The following is a 27691-nucleotide window of genomic DNA, read 5'->3' as shown; positions in this document are numbered from 1 at the left end:
TTAGTGGCGGGTGGGCATAGCCCACCATCAAACAGGCAGTCTTGTTGGTAGGAGCACGTGCTCTCACCAGCTGAGCAGCTCAGCAGCAGCTCAGCTCGTGTGCAGCGTCACTGGCCCATGTAGGAATCAAACCGGCGGCCCTGTTGCTCAGAGCTTACACTCTTAAGCTAACTCCTAGCCAACTGAGCCAATCGGCCAGCCTGATGCTTGAAATTTTACATAATAAAATGTTAGGAAGAAAAAGGAGCAAGAAAAAGTTTCTAAAAATCCTGTTTTTAGATGTGATCATAGCATTGTAGTTAAGTAAGTGTCCATACTTTCAGAAAAACATAATGAAGTATGCAGGGGTAAAATGACAAGACATCTGGAATTAATGGATAAAACCAAATGTGGCAAAATCTTGATAGTTATTGATGCTGGGAGATGTATACGTGGGGGTCTATCACTCTATTTTCTTTTCACAGATTTAAATTCTTTTAATTAGAGAAATAGTAAACCAAATCCCTAAGAGGTAGGGCCAACATAAAACCACTGTGTATCTGCTTAAGCAAGAGTTCCCTCGGGGCTAATACGGCTTTAATCCAACCACCTGGGACAAAACAGGATTTTGATTTAAGCTGATGATAAGTGCAGAGCCAACAACCAGAGGAAGCTTCCCTTCTCACACACTGACTTTCGTGTCATCTGCACTGGGCTTGTTCCCACATGGCCTTTTAGTGTCCTCCAGCCAAAAAGCAGCAAGCTCGCATGCTTAACCGGAGTTTCGCTCTCTTCTCAAGAAATCTAGTAAGGACCATGTGAATTTCGGATGAAACCCAACAGCTGTGCTAAACAAATTTTCCCAAGGCTCACTTCCAAGCATTGCAAAAAGCCTCTTTAATCTTTATCTTAAAATAATAACTGTCCTTGACCCACCACCACATCCCTACCCAAGTTTGGGTTGCTTACATAGTACTCTGTGATTACTCTTATCACAGCATTCATCCCACAATATTTTTTTTTACATGTCTTTTTATGTGTTGCCCAGATAAGAATGCTTGGGAGGAGTGGGAGGGGTATCTTGTTCACTACTAGAAAACCAGGTAAGCACAATGCCTGGTACACCCACTTATACCAAAAATATTTACTGAAATATTTTTGAAGGCTAGGTGAACAATTTGTAACACACATACAGTTTACAGAGCGCATGGTCTCATCTTATTCTTCCTGCAACCCATACAGCTAATCAGGGCAGAAATGATTAACCTCCCATTAATATTCCAGACGAGGAAGCAAGGCCAGGGGATTCAAGATTTGCTCAAACCCACAGAACAATCAATGGGTTAAACCAGGATGGGGGCCAGATTTGCCAACTCTTTTTGGGCGGCTGGTTAGCTCAATTGGATAGAGCTCAGTGCTCGTAAAACCAAGGTTGCCAGTTCGATTCCCACATGGGCCAGTGAGCTGCGCCCTCCACAACTAGACTAAAGACCATGACTTGACTTGGAGCTCAGCTGCACCCTTCACAACTAGATTGAAAACGACTTGACTTGGAGCTGATGGGTCCTGGAAAAACACATTGTTACCCAATAAAGTTAAAAAAAAATAGATGCTCTTTTCATCCTATCAAATTCCTTTCCAAGGAAAATTCAAGTTGATTACTCAGTGTATGAGACACTTCTCTCCCCATAATCACAGAGCTTGGAGTTGGGGTTGTGTGGTCTCTGACTTACTACATTTAAGAGTAAATGGGGGGCCGGCAGAGTGGCTCGGCCAAGTAGTTAAGAGTTGGCTTGGGAGCGCCAGCTCTGAGCAACAGGGCCACTGGTTCAGATCCCACATGGGCCAGTGACGCTGCGCCCTCTACAGCTAAGATGGTGAACAACAGCTCAACCTGGAGCTGGGCTGCCGTGAGTCGCTGGGGATGGTGTAGGCTGCAGTGGGCTGTCGTGAGCTACCATGAGTGGCCGTCAGCCAGTGTGAGCAGCCAGCGGCCGGCATGAGTTGCCATGAGCCACCATCCAATGGCCGACAACCGACTGCCTCAGCCAGGAAGAGCGCAATGATAATACCAACATAGGCCAGTGAAGCAGCGTCCTGCACAACTAGATTAAAGAACAAAAGGACAGCAGCTTGTGTGTTCCCCTTCCCCAATTGTTCCCTCCCCCAATTTCCCCATAAAATCTTTTTTTTAAAAAAAGAGTAAATGCAGTCCAATGAGCATGGACCGTACTTGGAAAGCAAGGAGAGTAAACAGTTGGATAAACGCCACAACCCATAAAACCCCAGATGTCTGCCTTGATGATCCAACATGTTAAATATCTCAGACAATTAATTAAGGTAAAAAGACAACAATTATGCTATACACCATGTTAATTTCCACCAGCCAGCTGACATCAACCACTCAACATGTATTAATTTGTTTTGTGATTTCTCCCTCCACATTCCTCATTTTGCATAAATAACAATGAAGGGCTGTGTTTTCACAGCCTCTTTCTTGGGAATAATCCTGGACTGGCTAGGATTACCCTGAGCTGTCATCTCTGAGGTCAGATTACCCTAAACAGTAGTTCTTAAAAGACTCCTCCTCCTCTCTTCAAGTGTGGAGAAAGAACTGGAAGTTCTGGGTGAATCTATAAAGAAAACACTGGCTAACGGCTGAGGTGTACTCCCTGTGCACACCTACCTACATGCACGTCACCTCAGCTCTACATTTCTGCTTTGAGTCGCAGCAGGGGAACTGGGGACAACTTGCGTGGGGTAAAAGCTCCAAAGAACAAGAAGGCTTCCAGGCACAGCTGCACTCCATCTTCAGAAACATGTCCTGGTGTCCTGACACCCCATCTTTGGGGTACAGTCGTGCTCCTTCTGTCCTATATGGAGTTCCTGAAGTGCCTGGGAGCTGTCAAATGTCTTGTGTATTACCAGGCACTTCACAGTGCTTATAGACATCCCATTGCCTTGAGCCCCAAAACTCGGTGCTGAAGTATCTTAACCTCCATGTCAGGATGCTAAGTTCTCTTTCTGTCACAATTTCTGGGGGCCTTTCCTTCTCTAGCCATGAACCTGTCTTCATGCTGTGCATAATGAAGAGGAGATGGCTCCCATCAGCTCTCCGCTGCTCAGTGTGATGTGCCCCAGCCCTCCTCCCCAATAGCATTTCCCACCTGTCTGGCCACAGAAAGGAGCACTTTCGTTCTTCACAGCAAGTGGAGGCACAAGGTGTGCAGACAGAAAGCCTGGAATCTAGTACCAGTATCTAATTCAAACAGTGAGAATTTTCTCCAGCGCTCGCTCACAAACTACCAACCTCAGAATCCTAAACTCAGTACTATTCCCCTTGCCCCTTTGCAACTTGCTTCAGTTCTTGAAACCTTCAGTGTCAGCCGACACCAAAATTTCAACTGCTACCTCCTCCATCACAAAAGATTTTTTAATGCTAATCTCCATTTTTTTCTCTGCCTCTAATGACCTCTTCAAAATTTGAGCCAAATCTCCTATAATGTCATTAAAGGAAAAGAAAAATAATTTAAACAATGAGTGGAATGATTTTAGAAAAACGGCCTATTGCACTAATGTATTCCTTCGTGTACCATAAATATTTTAAACAATCATTTGATTCTTAGGGACTGATGACACTGTGACAGGACATCCCTTCTTCCCCTCCCCTCAAAATCAGGAGGCTGAATTTCAAGTTTAATTATTACCACAACTTAGCAGCCAGAACAAAATTACTTCACTGTGCTGTGTGTTCATAATTCAATATATCAAAGTGGTATCTAATTTCATTAATGATTTGTCTCTATTTCTCGTCAGATGTGTAGCTTAAAGAAAAAAATTTTCAATTACCTTTTTCCGACTGTACTTTTCTCAACGTAGTCTTATCTCTACAAATTAAAGTTTACTGATAGTAACTTCACACTGACAGTATGAAACCCATTCAACAAAACATGACATTATGAAATGTTAAAGGCAATGCATTCTCTTATCTCTAAACAAATATTCTGCTTTGTATTGCCTGCCCAATAACCAATAACAAAAGATCTAAGTTTTGCTTCTTAACAAACACACAAAGATTTCTGGCATAAAGAACCAAGATACAAAAAGTGTACATTTTTCTTTTTCTTTTTTTTTGGTTTATATGTTTGAGCTAAAATCAGGACTTGCTAAACCCCTTGGGCTTCTGGAAGAATGCAGAAGATTTAAAGAGCATTTCTTCCTGGACCTCCCAGATGCCTTCAAGTTCTAGGGAATGAGGAGGTGTTAGGAGAGAACAGGCAGATACACACACACACACACACACACACACACACACACACACACACGATGGGTGTTAACTCCATTCTTGATTGCTAGTAGAAGAGAAACCTTCTTTACAAAAAAGAGATTCACAAAAATAAAATCCTTGGCTCTCTATGTAATCTTTGCAAAGTAACCCTCTTCTTTCTCTCTTCTCATACCACTGAAGACACAAACACCATCCATTTTTATTAGACTGGCTAAAAACTGTTCTCTGTGGGGTCTTTGCCTTTAGTTCACCAAAGTATAAAACTTGTACACCAATAGATTGGTTCACTTTCAAAGAAAACAGTATGAATAATGAACAGTCATTGAGCACTAACTAGATAGCAGGCACAGTTAACTCTTTATCTGTCTTATCTCACTTAATCCTCACAATAATCAGAAGGCACACAAAAGTCTCACAACCTGAGGTCATCAGTCAGACTGTAGAAAGCCTGGTGCTGCAAAGAATGCTCAGAGAAGCAGCTCAGCTGCAAAAGGATCACAAGGGCACTCATGCGGGAGTGGACCTGGGGTCTTGGCCTCTGAGCCTCTGAGAAGCCTAAGGTGCCAAGGGTTGCCTCCCCAGCTTCCACCAAATTCCATCTCTTTCCTCATACTCTCGTTTTTGCTCTTTCCCTCCCTCTTTCTCCTCTTGCTGCTCTTTACTAAGCTTCTAGTCCTTCAGGGTCTAAGGCAGAGACCATTTCCCACCCAAAGGGCACTCAGGGGGACAGAGTTCACTGCCAGACAATCGTGTCAGCAGCCCCAGGCACTAGGAATCCTACCCTCTGCAACCAGACAACGGAAAAGTGACAACCACTTCCCATAAGCCCTCTCACTGACTGAAATCAGGTCATAAAGCCACCCCCAGCTGCAAGGGGGACTATGAAGTCAAGGGTCTGGCTTTTCTGGCCACCACAGTGGCCAACAGGCAAGAGAGATGAGGTTTGGGGAATAGTTTGAGTGGCCACCCGAAAGAATCTGTTCTCAAAATGATCCTAACAAAATAAGGCATGTTTATGTATGGTCACCGTAGTACAGGTAATTACCATGGTAAAGGTCGGTGAAAACGCTAATGGACGGTAATGGGTTTAAGTAACCACAAAACTAACACTATGCATACTTACTTATACAGCTGCACACTATTAGAAAGGAATCATTGATTCTAAAGCACTAGCACCTTTAGACTAGCATTCAACACAGTTGCCATAAGGTTGCATGTCCCAGTAGAGCCGGACAAGGATGTCATGGAACTCTTCAAGCCAGATGGAATTCCTACTGCACCTCTTTATCTTTAAAGATAAACTAGATAACCAATAATAATAACCATTTACTTAAGACATACTCTATAGGCTAACATTTTAGAAATATTATTTCTCAACCAGTCAACACCTGGCATAAGTATTCTGATTCCCAGTTTACAATATGAATAGCCTGAGACTCACAGAAACAACATATCCTCTCTATGAGTACAAGATCAGAAAGTCAACTTCAAGACCTCACCCTCTTTCTACTCCACTAAGCCCATTCCATCTACTTCCTGGATGGGCAGCACCTCTCAGTGTGTTTAGGATGTTGAAGGATATCAATCAATACTGACCTTTCCACCAAGTAGACTAGTAGGAGCGCAGACATTTGGTGAAATTGATTCTAATATAATGTGTTAATACTACTAGGTGTATACAGAATGAAGTGCAAAACTAGAGAAAGAAGAAAGTGCTTTTGTGAGCTCTGGCTAAGGGGCAAAAAGGTAAGGAGGCTTCAAAGGCAGTGTTGAAGGATGAGGCAGCAATGGAGAAACAAGCAGCAAGGATTTCAGGCAGAAGTTTGGCAGATGCAGAGTCACGTGACAGCAAGGATGCTGGGGGAAGCAATGCATGGAGGGGGATGCAGGCTGGGGAGTGGTAAATGATTCTGGACAGGTAGGCAGAAGCCGATCAGGAAAGGTCTTTGGTGCCACACAGAGAAATTTACACCTTGTCCTCTTGGCTAGGGATGATGTGGCACATCTGCTACCACTGCCTCTCCCCACACGTGTCAGACATTACAAATCATAGCATTTATTACACTTCAGACAGCCCCCACTTCAGACAGCCCCCACTTCAGACAGCCACGACCAATCGCTGGAATTGGCACCTGAAATAGAACCATTTGCAGCCCCCACTCCAGGCGATGGGAGGCTTACAGGGTTTTTAACAGGTGGCCAGGAAGATTGGCTCTGTGCATAACAAAGCTCAGGCACGACAGCAGTGAGGATTGGTCAAGGAACAGACTACAGACTAGGGACTAGTGAGAATGGTGGGCAGGACAAAGGTCAAAGTGGTTCTTACTAAATGCTATCCTTGCTAAATATTAACATGTAACACAGTATGCAGATGCAGTTGTAAACAGGATGAGCTTGACAAGAACCCAACCAGGTAAATGTAGCCAACTACAAAGAATAAATCAACGTGGAATTAATCATTATAGTGTGTGTAGAAGCAATGGCTAAGCTTCCTTTGGGGAGGCAGAACTTTGCCAATCCTGTCTCCTTTACTTGCTGCAAGTAAATGATACCTAACGAGTTGTCTTGTTCTTAAATAGAACACCCCAAGCGGTTTCGGTAGCAAGAAGGCCAATACTCCTGTGCATTGTATAAATAAGAGGTGCGCATCCAAACCAAATCAGAAATGGGTGAAACATCAAGCTTCTGTCCAGTGCTTGTCAGAGGCATAGTATGGTGGAGAAAGCATTTAAAGTGCCCTCCAAACAATAAAATCCAGCACCCAGGACAACCTGAAAGTTGTGCTCAGGGGACAGTGAGACCCAGGAGAAAGGACTCGAGAGGGGAATAAGCAAGCAGACAGAGAGAGACGTGAATACATTCACTGACCTTGAAATTTCATGCAAACACAGTTACAAACTGACCACAGCAGTTACTGTAACACCCTAGGTACCATCAGGCTATTAGCCATGTACTCCAACATTTCGGTGCTCAGTGAAAATATTATTAAAAGGCAATTAGTCAGTTTCTACATCTTGAAAAAGACATATGACATTTAAGCACATAAGTTAAAACACACACAGAGATACACCCATGTGTGCACAGACGTGACACAATTAGGAAGCATCCCAACCCAGAATATGGGGCAAGAAACTGGTTTCTTGATTTTGAGGAGTTGAGTGTTGGGTGCAGTAGAGTAAGTACCCTACAGAACTGGGTTTCATCTCGGCCTCAGTTTCCTTGACTGAAAAAAATCAGAGGACTGAAAAGATCATCTCTTTTAACATCATAATGCTGACTCTGAACTCTCCTCTCAGAAGAAAATAGCAGAGAAGTTTGGGAGAGACTTCTTGCTAAGAGTGCAAGAAAGTCAGGCTAAATCCTTCCGTGTGCGGATCTGATGAGGGCAGCAACTTACATCGGATCCAGAAACGTGGTAATACGATTGACAAAACTGAAAACACATTGTAAGTGAAGGCCTGGGGAGCATACAACAGTGTGCTTTAAGACGCTGGCTGTTTTTGAAATAAAACTTTAAAACATGCCATAAAAAGCAACTATTCCTCTGGGGGAAGAGTGGCCTAAAGTGTCTTTGATTGTAACGATGGGAAAGACTTTCATCTGCGCTCTTTACGAGGTTAATTGTAACTCTCCCCCAAGCTCAGAAACCCTTTTCTGAATCTTGTGGTTGTAATCTGACACGCTGCATGATAAACCTTCATTTTTCAACAGGCACATTCCAAACTGTTAAAAATGTATGGCTCAGAAAGCAGTCAAATGAGTGAAAGCTGATAAGAGTCTCTCTTTTCGCTAGCCCGTGTGCGGACGCACACACACTGCCTGCTGACCTCCAAGCGCATCCAGTGGCAGTCCTGTATCTTTTGGACTTCTGCTCTTCTAAGTGATCACACTTCACCAGAAAGGACACCACAAACCCACAGAAATGCGAAACTCTTAGCACAATGCCTGGCACATAGTACTCCCTTGATAGCTCATAACCGTTATCTTATCCTCCTTTCTCTTCATTACTGCTGATGAATTATGACTCTCTTAGTATATAACAGTCATTGAAAGAGATTTATTCCCTCCAATGAGGTCATCTTCATGGAATACATAACCACCAAAACCCCTATGGAATGCTGTTGGGGTTGCTTTCTTTTACAAACAGGCATGAGACAGTTACCATAAATTTGTTGTCTATACAAATGGAAAAACCTACCACATTGCTTTTCACAGTTGTTCTATTGTAGATACAAGACCTCCACTGAAAGCTGTGGTTCAGACTTTCTTCCCAGATGCTAATAGGAACGAATCTCCTGCTATACGTCCATGGCTCCCTCATGGCAGGCTCATTAATAATAACTATGTGTTACCATTTATTGATCATTTGCCACATGCCAGGCATAGTGCTAATAGCTTTTCTGCTTATTCAATTCTTTCGTCTTCATGACAACCCCGTGAGATGCTGCTATTATCCTCATCTCCATAAGGTGTCTGAGGCTTGGAAAGGTTCAGATATCCAAGATCATTCATTCATTCAGGGAGAGGCACATAGCTGCTAAGGGCTGGGAACACACTCTTGAACCAGATGTTTCTGAATCCAACACTTGTGTTAATGTTTTCCACTAGATTGTAATTACTATATAAAGGGTTCTTAACATAGAGTCCTTAAATGAACTTCAGGAGATGCATGAGGCCCTGAAACTTGTATGTAAAGTAATGTGTGTATGTATACATTTTCCTCAGAAAAAGTCCAAAACTTTTACCATATTTTGGAAGAGTCCAGCACTCAAAAAAAAAAAAAAAACAGACAGACTGCAGTGGGGCCATATCTTATCTTCTTTGTATTCTGCACTATAACGTCCATCACTGTCCTCAGCACCCAGAAGCAGTTTGTGTAGATGATACTCAAACCAGTGATCCAATTGACCCAATTCTCTTCTCTGGTCCTTCCTTGCTCATTCCATCCCTCCCCGCCCCATGGAGATACAGTGACAGTGATGACTTTTTTAAAGCTCTGTTTTTAAGCGATGCACATGTGAGAGCTCCATCAGCACAGCTCCAGAGCCCAGCCTTTCACGCTGTTGCACTTCACAGCCTCACACTGTGAAAGAGCAAATGGGACCCCATCCTGCCCCCTCAGCCCAGAAAACCAAACATCTGCTGCTTCTGGCCAGAAGAGCTCGCCTGCTGAGGAGGAGATGCCCAGCACACCTGGCCCTTCCTGCTTGAGCTGCAGCTCCATTTTCAGGGTCAGCTGTCAAGTAATCCTCTGCTTTATAAACAATCTCACATTTTAATAAAAGCCATTGTGCAAGGTGAGCTTTTGCAATATGTGAAGCTGGTTTTCAGGCTGCAGCTGCACTTGCAGATGCCCCACTTTCTAACTGAACCATGTGCAATGGCTATGAAAATAATAACCCATTATTGCACTTTGGGCATGCCTACTGTGTGTTCTAGGCGCTTCCACCCATCATCCTGCAACCCGCACAATAGCTTAGATAAATATCATCAACATTGTGCAGATGGAAGAAACTGAGATTCTATCAAAGGTTAAATAATTTGCTCAAGAGCTGAGATCTGACCCCATGTTGGGCTGACACCAAAAGCCTTCCACCTCCCTATCTCTCCATGCTTCCTCTTCCTCATGGAGCCAAAATTACTCTCTTTTTAAAGAAAGTCTACTGGAGTTGTAAAATAGGAAAGACTTCCAGGCTTCAGCATCTGAAGTAGCTGCAAAATAGTATCATTTCACAGCTCTCCACTAAAATAAAAGAGCATAAAATTTTTGCTTTTCACTCTTCACAAATGAAGGTAAGAAAAATTAGTATATTTCTTTATTCTAGCTATTTCATTAAAAGCCATTTTGAATTCTACTATTCAATTACATTCAGCAAATAGGTTTCAAGGCACTCAGCTCGACTATGGACAGACCCAAAAGACTACGACAGTCAGCCCCCACCCAATGGATGTGCCAATTAATTAAGCAGATTAATATATAAATTGTTTAATATACTACTAAAACAACAGAGGAAGAATTTCATAGCATGCTAATGGACCTCAGAGGAAGGAAGTAGAACACGCTTGTTTCCATGTAGGGGGAGGATAGGAGGGTATGTGATCAATTCAGGCTTCATGAGGAGATAGCATCAGAGCTGAGGATGGGCAGGCTTTTGCATGTCAGGGATGAGCGAACGAAGGAGAATGGACATGTCGGAAGTGAAGGATCTGAGCAAAGGCTGAGGGAGGGAAAGGCACAGGTGCTTCACGGATGTTCTACAATACAGCTCCTTTGGCTAGAGCGCTTGGCCTGGGGTATGCATGAAGCTGGAAACCGCACTGGGAAGCTGACTTATCTGCTGGGTTTGGTGACGACAATGAGGAGGAGCTCAACTAAGGTTCTGGATTGGAATGTGACCTGATCAGGTCTATTTTCCAGGAAGATTAACCTGGCAGTAGAGTATGGAGTACAGGGAAAAGAGTCTGGAATGGGGTGACCATTACAGTTGTCTGGCTATGAGATGAAGGCCTAAACCAGGGTGTGAAAGAAAGGAAGTGACGAGATAAGAGACCCTGCACCCGGACTCAGTGATAGACATCTCAGAGGACTGAAAGAAACCAAATTCCCCACCAGAGAAACTGCCCAAAATGGGCGGTTAAAACAAGAGTTTGCTTGAGAAAAGAAAAGGATTTCAGTTTTTGAACTTTCTGACTGACTCGCGTGTTTACATTTTAGGAGTAACAAATTAGAATTACAAAGTTACATAGTTTACAGGGAAACCTGAAAACTGGGTTATTCTAGAGTCATTTTCCTGCTATGAGGTTGCTGAGCTCATTCATAAAGTTGTTTTCTGGCATATTTTGGCTAAAGCTCTCAGAATCAACAGTAGGAACTAAGGTGCTGCTTGGGAGTGTGTGTTTAAAGCATACAAATCACAAGTATAGTGAGAAGGGGGTACATGGCTGTGGTAGGTCTTATTTGGAATCTTTAGTTTGAAAGGAAGCTTCAGGAGATGAAGAAGTCACGTTTTAGCAGCTCATTAATCCTCCAGACCCACCAAAACCAGTATGTGAGCTCACTAAGCACCAAGCTCTTAAGGAAGGCCTTGCCAGAGGGGAATCTTGCCCCCAGCCCCCCAGCTCCGAGCAGCTGAGGGAGGGAGAGATGGGTGTACTGCATTGCGGCTCAAGGAAAGTCTCCCGCCCTGGCTACACCAATCTTGCCTTTTGGGAATTTTCCAGATACTTGCAAAAAAACTGAGGTGGACTAGTGAAACAAACTTTTAAAATCCATATTTTTTTGTAATATTAAATAATATCACTACATTTGATTTGTAGAAGGTTAATATACAGTAGGTGCCAAAAATATGTATACACATTTTAAGAAAGGAAAAAACTGTATGAAAATTGTAGTACTCAATATAGACCGATAACAAAAGATGAATACAAGTCACGTTTGACTTGTGCAATTACAAGAGGTGCTCAAAGTGGTTCCCATCAGCGTAATTTTCATACAGTTTTTTTCCTTTCTTAAAATATGTATACATTTTTTGGGCACCCTCTGTATTTTCTTTAATTCCCAAAACAAAACCCACTCTTAAAAGGTTGGAAAGTACAGAAGGGTATAAAGAAAAAAAAAGAAAAACTCAGAACTCTACTACATACCAACCAGTTAACATTTTGGTATATGACTTTCCAGTCTTTCCCATCTGCATTTTTAACAGAGTCATGAGATTTTCAGCTTTAAAAATGTGGTTATCCTGCAGGGTGTTATCTAAGAGCTAAGGACTTGTGAAATTCAAATCGGACCAGCCACTACTAGCCCAACACCTTACAGCAGAGCAGGTGTAAAGCGTTAAACCAACTTCAAAGACTTTCCTAAGAGCCTCTAGAAATGGATATGACACATCTACAAAAAAATCACTTTAACAGAAATGCTTCTCTGCTATGCTTCTAGGTTATTTCTTTGCCCAGCGGTGTTAATTAAACAGCTAGCTAATGGAAAGGAGGGAAACAGAGAAGAAAAGACAACCTCCACTCACTCCTGCTCTCAATCATGAAATACTCTATAGTGTTTTCATAACAACACTTTCACATCTGCATTATTTGGGGTAAGCAAGGCTGGTCCACACCAATTTCCAAACAAGTCTGGAAACCGAGGCAAATAGAAGGCAAGCGACGCATCTAAGGTCATACAGGTGGTTGGTGGCAAAGCCAGCCCTAGAACTCAGGCTTCTTGCCCCCTCCATCCCTTCCAGAAGGGCCTTCTGAGCAGGGGAAGGGGACAGACCAAAGTTCCTCGTGCCATCTGGAGCCCTCTCTGAGTCAGCATGATACCAGTAATTTCAGCCATTTCACTAGGCTGGCAGGTAAAAACAAATACTCTCTCTTTCTGTGCATTCACGTATTTCTCAAATGTTTTGTCAGACAGATATTCACAAACAGGAGTGCTAACTCCTGAGCTCCTGGTATATATCAGGAGCTCTACCAAAATGCTATCACATTTAATCCTCACAATCTACAAGGAGCATGGGCCCTGTTTTATAATTATTTTTTTAAAAGGTGGGGGAGGGGGGACTCAGCAACTTGGCCATGGTCCTACAGTAAATGCCAAACTCAAGAGTCTATTGTAATTCAGCTCTGCACAACTCTGAAACCTTTCTCCGCTACATTTTGCCACGCTCGAAGTTCAAAGCCATTTGGCTGCTAAAGGCTGAGTGAGCTAGAACTTGTCACCAGGGGAGGGGGAAACCCCATGACGGGACAGGCTCCCTGCCTCACGGGCCTCTCAGGATGCACCAGGGAGGCCGGTACCTCCCACGTGTCACCCCATTTTCTCACTGCATTCTGAGGACTGAAGAACGTCACTCACAAGGGCAGACCGCCGGGTGAAGATGCAGAGCCCTCTCCACACAGCTCAGCCCAAACTGGCCACAGGCCACAGGCCACAGCATGAAGATGCCCAAGCACTGAAGATACACTTGTCCCTAAATGTGGAGAAAATGTGAACCCCGTAGTGCAAGACACCAAGAAAATATCTCACTACAAAATTGAGCTTGATGGACTGAGATGTCACGTCTTGGAATTTCACTGCAATTTTTACTAAATCATAAAAATGCCTCTCCCCAAAGAGGGCACCCAAAGAAGCCCCGAATCTGAGGCCCTGGCAGGAGATCTGACATATCAGAGCAGGCAATCTGTCTCCTGGGAAAACCTCTGCAAAGCACACTGGGGTGACAGCTCCTGCACAGACAGTCTCGTGGCTGACTTTCAGTGAAGTCACCATGGCAGTGGGGGGGGGCGGGGACCCGGAGCACAGGCTTCCTGAAAGTGACTTTGGGTATATAACGTCAACACAGGAGAGAAAGCGACAAGCACAAAGGTGGACAAGGCAGTTTGGCTGAATTTCACTGAGATAGCTGAACTTTTTCACCAAAGCCATTCCATTCTCCTGCATGAACTTGCCGGATTTTGAGATGTCTCAAAGAATGGCTTTTGAAGATTCACTGAGCAGTACCTGGGTAACCTTTCCTCAATTCATTCATTGAACTTCTATATACCAAGTCTGTGATACTTTATGGAGATACAAATTAAAGGCTACAGTCCTCAACCTCAAGGAGCTCAGGGTCCAGTCAAGACCAACAAGTATTTATGCTATTAAGTAACTGCTCTGGTGGCTGTATTTACATAAAGCTCAGTGGAAACTCAGTGAGCAACTAAATCAGCAGAGGAAATCAGGGAGGGCTTCAAAGATGAGGTGGCATGTACACTAAGGAGAGCTGCCAGGTGTGTTTCGGGAGACCGGGCTCTTGGTACTGTCACAGGAAAGAATTCGAGGACATACCGAATAAGTCATGTGAATAAAGCCAAGCAAGAAGTGGATTTATTAAAAGAAAAGAAATGGTACACTCTCAAAACGGCATAAGAGTGGGCAGGCGCAAAAGAGCAAGCGCACTGAAGAACAAAGAGGCTTCGGATTTTATTAGAAAGAGGACGCTAAATATTCAAGTGTTAGGGGTGGCGTCACAGGCATTCCCAGGGTGAGACCATGCCTTCCTTGTAGAAGGTGGGATTCTCTTGTCCCTCCTTGGCCCTTGTTGGAACTGTCATGGAGACAGGGGCGGGGAGGTGGGGGGAATGGGGGCTAAATGCAATGCTAATAGTGTTATAATCCATTACTATTATCTGTAGCTGCACCTTTTCTTAAGAATGATTCCATCTCCTCCTTCCTTTGTCTCCCCTCATATACTCCTTCCTTTCCTCCCTCCTCTCACCCTGCAGCCCTTTTCTTTCTGCCTATAGTAACAGATGGACCATTAGCAGGGAAAAACAAGAGCATCAGAGCAGCACGCAGTGAACCTCAGAGCAGCCGGCTTCTCCCCCTGGTAGGCGGCAAGCCCTGCACACAAAAGCTGGCAGGCTGACAGAGGTGGCCTCAGGATGGACTTTCTGGCTACTGACCGTTTTGCTGTGGCTCACCCCGGGACTGTGTGTAGGCGCCAGATCAACCAAGAGCTCCGTGGCAGTTTTGACCCAAGAGAGCTTTGCTGAACACCAAAGTGGACTGGTTCCACAACAAATTAAAGTTGCTACTTTAAATTCAGAAAGAGAGAGTGACTTCTAACCCACAAGAATGCCTTGGGCCGGCCAAGGGGCATGTTGGTTAAGAGTTGGCTTGGGACGCCAGCTCTGAGCAGCAGGGTCCCGGTTCAGATCCCACATGAGGGCCAGTGATGCTGCGCCCTCTACAGCTAAGATGGTGAACAACAGCTCGACCTGGTGCTGGGCTGCCATGAGTCTCCAGCGATGGCGTAGGCTGCAGTGGGGCTGCCATAAGCTACCATGAGTGGCTGGCAGCCAGCATATGAGCTGCCAAGAGCTGCCGTGACCAGCCATCCAGTGGCTGGTGAGCAACTGCCTCACCCAGGAAGAGTACAATGATAATACCAACATGGGCCAGTGAAGCGACGTCCTCCACAACTAGACTGAAGAACAAAAAGGACAGCAACTTGTCTATTCCCCTTCCCTGATTCCCCAACGCTGTTCCCCTCCCCCAATTCCCCAATTAAATCTTAACAAAAAAAAAAAAGAATGCCTTCCCCCTACTCCCTGAGAAAGTAGCTTGCTTGGAAATTGCCCAGGAACTTGCCAGTCCCTGGAGAAACAAGATCCAACCCATCAAGGCTTCCGTCATCACTCAGGTGTTCAATATACCCCTGGAGGAGAGAAAACATAAGGACATGAACCAGTTTGGGGAAGGTGAACAAGCAACAATCTGCCTGAAGATGATGCAGAGGACCAGCGCTTGCCTGGAGCTGTCTCTTGCCAAAGACCAGGGCCTCTCCCTCATGGTCTCTGGGAAGCTGGATGCCGTCCTGAAAGCCCAGAAGCATATTGTTGCTAGACTGCAGATGTAGGCCTCACAATTGCTGCCATCCCCAAAAAGCACCATCACTTTGTTTTTGGCAAAAATGGAGAGACACTGCAAGACTGCTCAAAACGGGCAAGGACAAGGTCAGCCTAGAAGGCCCCACAGAGGATGTAAATGCAGCCCAGGAACAGATCGAAGCCATGGCGAAAGACTTGAGTCACCAGATGGACTACGTGGAGGTCAACACTGACCACAAGTTCCTCAGGCATCTTACTGAGAAGAGCAGAGCCAACATCAACAGAATCAAAAGCCAGGACAAGAAGGGCCGGCCAAGTGGCTCAGTTGGTTAAGAGCTCGCTCAAGAGTTTGAGCTCTGAGCAACAGCAGTTTGATGCCCGGCCCAAGCTGAGCAGCCGCTGAGCTGCCAACAGGTGGCAGGATGGCTCAGCTAAAAAAAAAACTAAAAAAAAAAACAGGATAAGGTATCTGTGCGCATCCCTCCTAACAGTGAGAGGAGCAACTTGATCTGCATCGAGGGGGGCATGCAGCAGGCCAAGGGGGAGCTGCTGGAGCTCGCCTCTCACATGGAAAATGAATGCACCAGGAGCCTCATCATGGAGCAGAGGTTCCACCGCACAGTCATCAGGCAGAAGGACAAGCACATCCGGGAGATTCACAACAAGTTCCCAGAATGTTATCATCAACTTCCCAGACCCAGCACAGAAAAGTGATATTGCCCCAAGAATAAGGAAAATGCACAAAATACATGTAAAAGATGGTGGCAGATTTGGTGTAAAATAGCTATTCAATCTCTGTTCCAATCTTTAAACAGTTTCACAAGAATATCATTGGTAAAAGAGATGCAAACATTAAAAAGATCTGTGAAGAAAGCAACACCAAGATTGACCTTCCAGCAGAGAACAGCAATTCACAGATCATCATCATCACAGGCAAGCAGGCCAACTGTGAGACCACTCAGAGTCATATCCTGTCTATCCAGAAAGACCTGGCCAACATAGCTAAGGTGGAGGTCTCCATCACTGCCAAGCTACACAACTCCCTCATTAGCACAAAGGGCCACCTGATCCTCCATCATGGAGGAGTGTGGAAGGGTCCACATTCACTTCCCTGTGGAAGGTGCAGGGAGCAACACAATTATCATCAGGGGCCTTCCTGGGATGCAGAGAAGGCCAAGAAACAGCTCCTACACCTGGCAGAGGAGAAAGCAAACCAAGAATTTCACCATTGACATGCACGTCAAGCCAGAGTACCACAAGTTCCTCATTGGCAAAATCCACAAGGTGTGTGACACCACCAGAGCCCACATCATATTCCCAATGGCTGACGACATGGATCGGGACCTGATCACCATCATGGAGATAGAGGACACTATCAGAGAGGCCCAGAAGTCCTCATCCAGAACCTGGATAATGGGGTTGAAGACTGGATGCTGGCAGACACTAAGCACCACCATCTTTTTGTTTTCCAAAGAGGCCAGGTCTTACAGGAGATTGCTGAAGCGTATGGTGGGGTGATGGTTAGCTTCCCATGGTCTGGCGCACAAAGTCACCTGTGTAGAGGTGGCCAAGAAGCTTATTCAGGAGATCATCAAGGACCTGGAAGCCCAGGTGACTATAGAATGTACCATACCCCAGAAAGTCCATCAATTTGTCATGGGCCCCATAGTTTCCAGAATCTAGCAGATTACTCAGGACAATAATGTGCAAATTAAATTTCCACACAGTGAGGAAAAACCAGTTCACAGTGTACAGCAAGGTGTCCAGGAGAATGGTGATAATGCCAAGGAGGGGAAAAAAGACAACCCTGGCTCTCCCAAGCAGGTATGACATCATCATCATCATCATCTCTGGCCGGAAGGAAAAGTGTGAAGCTGCCAAGGAAGGCCTTGAGGCCCTGGTCCCTGTCACCATTAAGGTGGATGTGCCCTTCGACCTTCACCAGTACATCAACGGGCAGAAGGGAGCAGGATCCACAGGATGATGGACAAGTTCAAGGTGAATGTACATATCCCGGTCCCTGAGTTGCAGTCCGACATCATCACCATCACAACCCTCACTACAAATTTGGACTAGGCCATGACCAGGCTGCTGGAGCCTATGAGGGAGCTGCAGATAGAACAGGAGGACTGGGCTTTAAAGAGTTTTAAGCTGAGCATCACTGTAGACTCCAAATACCACCCCAAAATTACTGGGAGAAAGGGGACAGTGATTACCCAAATCCTCTTGGAGCATGACATGAACATCCGGTTTCCTGATAAGAATGATGGGAACCTAAGGGTACAAAAAGAACACAGAAGCTGCCCGGGATGCCATGTTGAAAATTCTGGGTGAACTTGAACAGATAGTTTCTGAGGACATCCCACTAGACAGCTGTGTTCACGACTGCATCACTGGCACCCATGGCAAAGCCATTCACAAAATCATGGATGAATTCAAGGTAGACATTTGCTTCCTGCAGAGCCGGTCCCCAGACCCCAACTGCGTAACAGGGCTCCCGGAGAACACAGAGGAAGTCAATGACCACATCCTAAACCTGGAGGAGGAATAGCTGATCGACATGGTGGACAGTGATATGCGGCAGGTGTACATGAAGCCCCCAGCCCACGCGAGGAGTCTAGGGCACCGTGCAAGCGTTGGTGGTGCAGGACGCTTCCTGGACCACCAACAGCAGCAAGAAGGCTCCTGATATGAGCAGCTCTGAGGAATTTCCCAGCTTTGAAGCTCAGGTGGCACCCAAGATCCTCCCTGGAGGCCCCAAATGATGAAGATCAAAAAAAAGAAGCCTCTCCAGCCTACTGACCCAAACCCCACCACACAATGGTTTCCCTCCATCTGACCCAGCAGCTGGACCCTCTGCAAATTGTTGACGCTCCCCCCTCCCCAAGGTATCACAGTGAAGTTGGGGTGCCCGGCACTGTGTGCAGCCAATTCCTGGGCTTGGCCAGCACTGGGCATGTGCTCAGGACCTGACACCTCCGCTCTGGAATGGCTCTCTACTGCCGTAAACACAACACAGATGACTGGACGTTTCACAGTAAGCTTCCTGGTCCACCCAGCAAGTCAGTAAGCCTCTCACCCCCACTCTGAGAGCGCTATAGCTGTGGCTGAGTCTACTTCCTATGTCATGACCTCCAGAAATAAATTCCTTGACTTTATAAAAGCCAAGGGGGCATGAGTCTCCAGCGATGGCGTAGGCTGCAGTGGGGCTGCCATAAGCTACCATGAGTGGCTGGCAGCCAGCATATGAGCTGCCAAGAGCTGCCGTGACCAGCCATCCAGTGGCTGGTNAGAGAGAGAGAGAGAGAGAGAGAGAGAGAGAGAGAGAGAGAGAGAGAGAGAGAGAGATTCGGAGGTGTGAGAGAACAAGGTATATTTCCAAAATTACAAATGGTCCTATATTCCTAGAATATAAAATGACAGGCTTGAAGTGTTGGAACATTAGGCTGGACAAGGTGGCAGAGGCCAGACCTTGTAGGACCTTCAACAACAAAGAGGTTGTCATTTTATGCTGTAGGTGATGGAGAACCTCGGTTGAACTCCAAGAGGGAGGTGAAGAAAAAGCCAAGCATCTTTAAGCGATCGCTCTGGCCACAATATGAAGAGTGGATTGGAGAGAGCAGGGAGGCCTGTTAGGAAGCTATGGTACCAAAGTAAGCAAGATACATGGGACCCTGATGCAGGTAGGGGTGTCAGGAGTGGAGAGCAGGGACTGACAAGAGATGTTAGCAAGCAGAATTGTCAGGACTTGGAACATCTGCACACACTTCAGTGTTCCCTGCTGTTAATAGACCCAGGCAGGCTTCCCTTTATCATTTCCAATGGAAACCCGGATGTTGGAAATTTAATTACATACAGTAAGGCAACTGTAGCTGGATTTCACAGAGAAGTGAGATTCATTTTGTCAGCTAAACAGAGCAGCAATGGGCTTGTGTTATGAGGCTCCCTGACTGTACCTCCTGGCACAGCTGCCTGAAGGACTGAGACCCTGCAGCTCAAAATGGGGCCCAGAGGCCTCCTATAAAGAAAAAAGGTGAGAGTATCCACCACTTTCTGTCTCTGTCTCCACTGCCCTTTCTGTTCCGGCAGCTGCATTCCAAAGACTAATGAGAACAAGGTGCAACGTGGTTTAACAATTTTGATACATTCCTTAGCAAAACATAATTTCTTTAAAAACACATAGGCTGCATTACAGTGACTCCATCAGGCAAGACACATGTCAGGGAAAAAGCATGAGAATATTTGGCAGGTATGTATAACGTGTCGATAAATTAAACTAAGTTTATTTTCACAAAACCAAATGGTCAGACTTGCTCGTGGTTTCCTACCAAGGAATAAGAATTACTCCCTAGAGAGAGTAATCAAAGTGCAATTAGACCAGTCCTGGAATTTTTTAAAACATACTATCGTTTCTTCACACATGATTGCTCCTTCATTTTTAGCAAGGGTCCTTAACTCAAAGAAACAGTAATGGGCTTTACTAGGTTTGGGTCCTTCTGTGATAATATGCAGTCATAAAATCAGTTAAAAAAAAAAAAAGCAATTGGTTTACAGTTAAGACTGACTGTCCTTCACAATGTGTCCATTCATTTGTTCCTTTAACGAATAATAGCATTGATTGTTGGATTGGTCTATTTCAAATGCTGGCAAACAGAAAATCTATTTTCCTAATAATGGCAATAATTTTTAGCCTCTGGGCAGGAATTTATCACTCTGAGGATATTCCATTAAGGTTCTATGTGAGTAAAAGGTTTTTGAATAAAGGAACTATTGTACTGCAGTGACTCCATATTTTCAAAATGTAACAAATGGTCAGAGAACAGAGGCACCAACAATGGATGAAGGTAGATATAATTTTAAAACAAATCAGACTAGAGAAGTTCAGAAACTTGGCTGCGTGAGGGGTCCTTCTTGACCCCTCCCCTTGAAGTACCAACAAGCTGAACAGCTATAATTCAACAAAGGATTCCCTATGCAATACACAAACAAGTCTGAGAGATCTGTGAATCAAACCACCTGAAGGTGGGCGAATGGAGCACACAGGGGAGGTGGGAAGGGAGACGTGCAGAGAAAGGGGCCATGGGACGCAGCCCAGAGCTAACTGCGGTCCAGGAAGAGGGGTGTGGGGAGGATTGAGACTTCAGGTGCACTCTCTGTGGCCCCAGCAATCCTGCCTGAGCGATCAGCATACAATACAGCTGAACCAAGCAATCTATCGGGGCAGAAACCTTGGGGCAAGGACCCAAACATAGAGATGCTACAACTGTGGTCACTGCCAGGCAGAAAATAAAGCCACAGATGCTAGCCCCCCTCCTCCCAACCTCCCAGAGTTCATCTACCCTACACCCTCCCAGTGTTAGCTGCAGGCCCCAGAAAAAACTGCAGTGGTGTCAGATTAAAGAACAGAATATCCACAGCCCTGAGAACAACAGACAGTTCCTGAGTGGCAGACACACACTGAGGCTAATTCCAGTGACAAGGGAGATATGCAGGTGAGGCAGATGTGGTCTGATAGTCACCATTACTCGAGGAGAACAAATACACAAACATACCAGGGGCCTCTCACAGCCCACCCCACCCCCCACCTTTCGTGGTTGATCCTGGTAGAGGCACCCAGCTCTACTGAGGTACGTAGCTCCACATCAGGCTTCAAGGGCAGCACTGAGATTTCAGAGGCTCAGAACCCCATAATTCACCACATCCTCCCACAAGGGTGCTGCTCTGAGACTGAGGTAATCTGGTCACAAAGAAGATACCCACCTCCCCAGGAAATTTTCCACCAGGAGAAGCCAGAACAGAGCAAAAGAAAATAAAACACTCCAATGCTACCTACTGAAAAACAAAAGAAAGACCTCTTCATATCAACTGGCTGCAGAATTCACTCCTGTAAATGCCCAGAAAGAGACATAATTCATCAGTTACCATGAATAACCAAGGTAACAAGACAGCTCGGAAAGAAAATTTTAAATCTCCAGAAAATAAACTTAAAGATATGGAAATGTGTGACTTAAATGACAGAGAATTCAAGATTGCAGTTCTGAAAAAACTAAACAAGATACAAGAAAATGCAGATAGGCAGTTTAATGAACTCAAACACAATCAATGAACAAAATGAATACCAAAGAGATTGAAATTTAAAAACAACAACAACATCAACAACAAATAGAAATTCTGGAGCTAAAGAATTCAATAAATGAGATAAAGAATAAAATACAAAACTTAGGAAATAGAGCTGACCAGATGGAGGAAAGACAGTGGTATCAATAAAACAGAAATTTGGAGATACCCTCTTTGCAAGCACAGAGGCTGTAGCTTCCTGTGGTGTGCTAAGTAGGAAGTTGTGCCAAATGTATATTGTGTAATACTGTCTCCTCTCCCATTCTCTTTGTTGTTATAGAATTCAATCTCTTTTAATCCTGTGCTTTCATTTCAGTGCAGTTCTGGGGGAAAAAAGAAAGATGAACAAGTGCGATCAAGTCTCCATGTTTTTCTGGTAGCTGTCTTTCATGCAAACTTTAATAATAAAGATTTTTTTAAAGATTTTATTGGGGAATTGGGGGAGGGAACAGCTCTGGGGAATCCAGGGGGTGCGGGGGAGATAGAAATTTGGAAATGACACAGATGGAAAAGAGAGACTTGAGAGTTAACAGAAATGAAAGAACTCTACAAGAAACTATCTGACTCCATCAGAAAGAGCAATATAAGAATAATGGGTATATCAGAAGGAGAAGAGAGGGAGAAGGACCCAGAGAGGCTATTTAAACAAATAGTCAACGAGATCTTCCCAAACCTAGAGAAAGAAATGGATCCTTGAATCCAAAAAACAAACATTACCTCAATCCTAACAGGCCTTCTCAAGGCACATTGTATTGGAGCTGTCAAAAATTAATGACAAAGAAACAATTCTCATGGCAGCCAGGGAAAAGAAGACAGTAACCTACAAAGGAAAGTCCATTAGATTATTATCAGACTTTTCACCAGAAACTCTACAAGCCAGGAGGGAGTAGAATAAAATATTCAAAGAGAAAAATTACCAGCCAAGAATAATATATCCAGCAAAGTGATCCTTTAGATATGAAGGAGGAATAAAGACCTTTCCAAATATATAGAAACTGAGTAAAATTTCCACCACAATGCCATCACTACAGGAAATACTGAAAAAGGTTATTCTATCTGAAACAAAAAGACAAAAGGATACAAAACTATGAGTAAGATTACTAACAGACAGACAGAAGCAGGAAATGACAACCCCTACATAGACTAGGGCACTATACACTTAAATATAACATAAAGAGTAAAGGATATAAGAACATAAAAAAAAAAGAAAAGAAGACAATTCGCTACTGCAACTCAGAAATGAACTCACAGTATAAATAGGGATAATTTGTGACAACAAAATTTGTGACAATAAAAAGGGGAGGAGAGAAAGGTCTGAATTTGCAAAAAGGAATGAAGATTCATGGTGAAGAAAAAGGACTACTTTTATATGAAACTTTCTTTTACAAAAACTTAATGGTAAGCACTCAAACAACAACAACAACAACAAACACCCAGAACTGAAATACGTAACAAACAAAAAGGAAACAAAGGGAAAAAATCATAGAATACCACTACACTAAAATAACAGACAGAAACACAAAAGCAAAGAAACAATGGAGACACTGAGCTACCAGAAAACAAAAGATAAAATGGCTATACGAAATCTTCATATATCAATAATCACCCTAAATGTATTAATAAACCGACTGAACTCACCAATAAAAAGGTGCAGAGAAGCAGAGTAGATCAAAAATCAAAACCCAACCGTATGCTGCCTTCGAGAGACATATCTCAGCTGCAAGGACAAATACAGACTCAAAGTAAAAGGGTGGAAAATGATACTCCAAGCAAATGGCATGCAGAGAAAATCAGGTATAGTCATACTTATATCTGACAAAACAAACTTCAAGATAAAAAGGGTAACAAGAGACAAAGATGGGCATTTCATAATGATAAGGGGACAATACAACAAGAAGCCATAAAACTTATCAATATATATGCTCCCAAGCAGAGAGCACCAAAATATAAAAAGTAACTACTAACAGAACTCAAGAGAGGAACAAAAACAATTATAGGGGCCAGCTGAGTGACTCAGCTGGTTAACAGCGCGAACTCTGAGCAACAGGGTCGCCAGTTCAATTCTCACATGGGCCAGTGAGCTGCGCCCGAGCTGAGCTGCTGCTGAGCTGCCAACAGGCGGCAGGATGGCTCAGCTGGTGAGAGCATGTGCTCTTAACAAAAAGGTTGCTGTTTCGACTCCCGCATGGGATGGGGGATTGCGCCCCCCCCCCCACCGCAACTAAGATTGAACATGATACCTTGAGCTGAGCGGCTGACAAGCTGCCGACAATCAGCCGGATGGCGACTGGACTTGGAGCTGAGCTAGCTGCACTCTCCACAACTAAGATTGAAGGACAAAAACGGCTAGTCCCCTTCCCTAATTCTCCAACACGGTTCCCCTCCCCCAATTCCCCAATAAAATCTTTAAAACACACACACACACACACACACACACACACACACACACACACACACAATTATAGTGGAGACCTAAATACACCATTGACAGCTATGGATAGATCATGCAAACAGAAAATCAGTAAGGAAATATCAGCCTTACGTGACACATTAGACCAAATGGACATAATTGACTTTTACAGGGCACTTCATCCTAGAACACCAAACTACACATTCTTTTCTAGTGCACATGGAACAATTTCATCAACAGACCATATGTTGGGACACAAAACTAGCCTAAGCAATTTTAAGAAAATTGAAATCATACCAAGCTTTGAAATTGACCACAATGCTTTGAAATGGCAAATCATTTGCAAAAAGAAAGCAGGAAAAACCAAAAATGCATGGAGATTAAACAATATGCTACTAAAGAATGACTGGGTCAAAGGAGAAATAAAAGAAGAAATTAAAAGATACATAGAAACAAGTGAGAATGAAAATATGTCATCAAAATTATTGGGATACTGTAGAAGCAGTGTTAAGAGGGAAATTTATATCATTCCAGGCCTATCTCAAGAAACAACAAAAATCCCAAATAAACAACCTAACATTACATCTTAAAGGACTACAAAAAGAAGAACAAATGAAACACACAGTCAGCAGAAAGAAGGAAATTATAAAAATTAGAGAATTAAATGAAATAGAAAACAAGACAATAGGAAAAATCAATGCAACAAAGAGCTAGTTCTTTGAAAACATTAATAAAATTGACAAACCTCTGGCTAGACTCACTAAGGAAAAAAAAGATACAAATAAACAAAATCACAAATGGAAGAGAAGTTACAACTGATGCCACAGAAGTACAATGGATCATACAAGAATACTATGAAGGATTATATGCCACCAAATTCAATTACCTAGAAGAAATGGATAACTTCTTAGAAATATATAAACTTCCTATACTGAACCACGAAGTGGAAAATCTAAATAGACCAATCAACAGTAAGGAAATTGAAACAATCACCCAAAACCTCCCTAAAAGCAAAAGTCCAGGACCAGATGGCTTCACTAGTGAATTCTACCAAACATTCAAAAATGATTTAATACCTGTCCTCTTCAAACTCTTCCAAAAAATTGAAGAAGAGGCAATACTTCCTAACTCATTTTATGTGGCCAACATTATCCTGATACCAAACCCTGGTAAGGATAACACACACACACACACACACACACACACACACACACACACACACACACACACACACAAAAGAAAACTACAGACCAATATCTCTGATGACTGCAGATGCAAAAATCCGAAATAAAATACTAGCAAATCTAATACAACAATATATTAAAAAGATTATACAGATCATGATCAAGTGGAGTGCATTCCAGGGGCTCAAGGAGGGTTCAACATATGCAAATCAATCAGTGTGATACACCACATAAACAAAATAAAGGATAAAAATCCTATGATCATATCAATAGATGCAGAAAAAGCATTTGACAAGATACAACATCCATTTATGATTAAAACACTTAATAAAATGGGTATAAAAGGAAAGTACCTCAAAATAATAAATGCCATATATGACAAACCCTCAGCTAATAGCATAGTTAATGGTAAAAAAACTGAAAACTCCTCGAAGATCAGGAATAATTAAGGGATGCCCCCTGTCACCACTGCCATTCAACATAGTATTGGAAGTTCTAGCCAGAGCAATCAGGCAAGAGAAAGAAATAAAAAGCATCCAAATTGGAAATGAAAAAGTCACTGAAATTGTCACTTTTTGCAGATGACATGATTCTTTATATAGAAAACCCTGAAGACTCCACCAAAAAAACTATTAGAAACAATAAATAAATATAATGAAGTTGCAGGATACAAAATCAATGTACAAAAATCCATTGTGTTCCTATATATGAACAATGAAATTTCAGAAAAAGAAATGAAAAAAACAATTCCTTTTGCAAGTGCAAGAAGCATAAAATACCTAGGAATAAACTTAACCAAGGATGTGAAGGACCTTATACACTGAAAACTATAAGACATTTTTCAAAGAAACTGAAGAAGACAAAAAGAAATGGAAAGATATTTCATGTTAATGGATCAGAAGAATCAACATAGTTAAAATGGCCATATTACCCAAAGCAATATACAGATTTAATGCAATCCCATCAATATCCCAATGGCATTTTTTTAAAGAAATAGAACAAAATATCATCAAATTTGTATGGAATCACAAAAGATCCTGAATAGCCAAAGTAGTCATAAGAAAAAAGAACAATGTTAGAGGTATCACACTCCCTGACTTCAATTTATACTACAAAATGACAGTACTTAAAACAGCATGTCATTGGCAGAAAAACAGACACACAGACCAATGGAATAGAATTGAAAACCCAGAAATAAATCCACGTATACGTGGGCAGATAATTATCAACAAAGAAGCCAAAAACACACAATGGAGAAAAGAAAGCCTCTTCAATAAATGGTTCTGGGAAAATTGGAAAGCCAAGTGCAAAAGAATGAAACTAGACTGCTATCTGTCACCATACACCAAAATTAACTCAAAATGGATCAAAGACCTAAACATAAGACCTGAAACAATAAATTGCATAGAAGCAAGCATAGGTATTAAACTTATGGACCTTGGGTTCAGAAAGGATTTTATGAATTTGACCCCAAAGGCAAGGGAAGTAAAACCAAAACTAAATGAATGGGCCTATATCAAACTAAAAAGCTTCTGCACAGCAAAAGAAACCATCAACAAAACAAAGAGGCAACCCACCGAATGGGAGAAGATATTTGCAAGCAACACCTCCGATAAGGGGCTAATACCCACAATATATAAAGAACTGGTAAGACACAACATCAAAAAAATCCAATTAAAAAATGAGCAGAGGACCTGAAGAGACACTTCTCCCAAGAAGACACACAAATGGCCAACAGATATATCAAAAAATGCTCAATTTCACTAGCTATTAGGAAAATTCAAATCAAAACTATAGTGAGATACCACCTCACACTTGTTAAAATGGCTATTATTAACAAGACAATAAGTGTTGGAGAGGTTGTGGAGAAAAAGGAACCTTCATACACTACTGGTGGGAATGAAATTGGTACAGCCACTATGGAAAACAGTGTGGAGGTTCCTCAAAAAATTAAGAATAGCATTACCACATGACCCAACAATCCCTCTTCTGGTATCTACCAAAAAAACCTGAAAACATTTACCTGTAAAGATATATGTACCCCTATGTTCTTTGCAGCATTATTCATGGTGGCCAAGACATGGAAACAACCAAAGTGTCCTTCTATAGATGATTAGATAAAGAAGATATGGTACATATATACAATGGAATATTACTCAGCCATAAGAAAAGATGAAACACTGCTATTTGCAACAACATAGATGGATCTTGAAATTATCATGCTAAGCAAAATAAGTCAGACAGAAAAAGTTGAGAACTATATGACTTCACTCATATGTGGGGTATAAAACTGAAAGCAACAAACAAACAAGACAAAAAAAACAAAAACTCACAGATGCAAATAAC

The 27691-nt window shown here is 43.1% G+C and overlaps 1 protein-coding gene and 1 pseudogene across 1 annotated transcript in view; one reads left to right on the top strand and one right to left on the bottom strand.

The window, feature by feature from the left end:
- SAXO1 (stabilizer of axonemal microtubules 1) overlaps nt 1-23447 on the bottom strand; it is a 119936-nt gene extending 96489 nt beyond the window's left edge. The window contains exon 1 of the mRNA XM_019659075.1: nt 23390-23447. The gene's annotated coding sequence lies outside the window, so the exon portion shown is untranslated. The remainder of the gene's footprint in view (nt 1-23389) is intronic.
- On the top strand, nt 13531-18399 carry LOC109391476 (vigilin-like; annotated as a pseudogene).
- Nucleotides 23448-27691: the final 4244 nt, after the last annotated feature.

Source organism: Hipposideros armiger, unplaced genomic scaffold (genome assembly GCF_001890085.2).
Source record: "Hipposideros armiger isolate ML-2016 unplaced genomic scaffold, ASM189008v1 scaffold_294, whole genome shotgun sequence".
Taxonomy (NCBI): domain Eukaryota; kingdom Metazoa; phylum Chordata; class Mammalia; order Chiroptera; family Hipposideridae; genus Hipposideros; species Hipposideros armiger.
The sequence above is the reverse complement of the archived record's forward strand: the minus strand, read 5'-3'. Positions and strand labels throughout refer to the sequence as shown.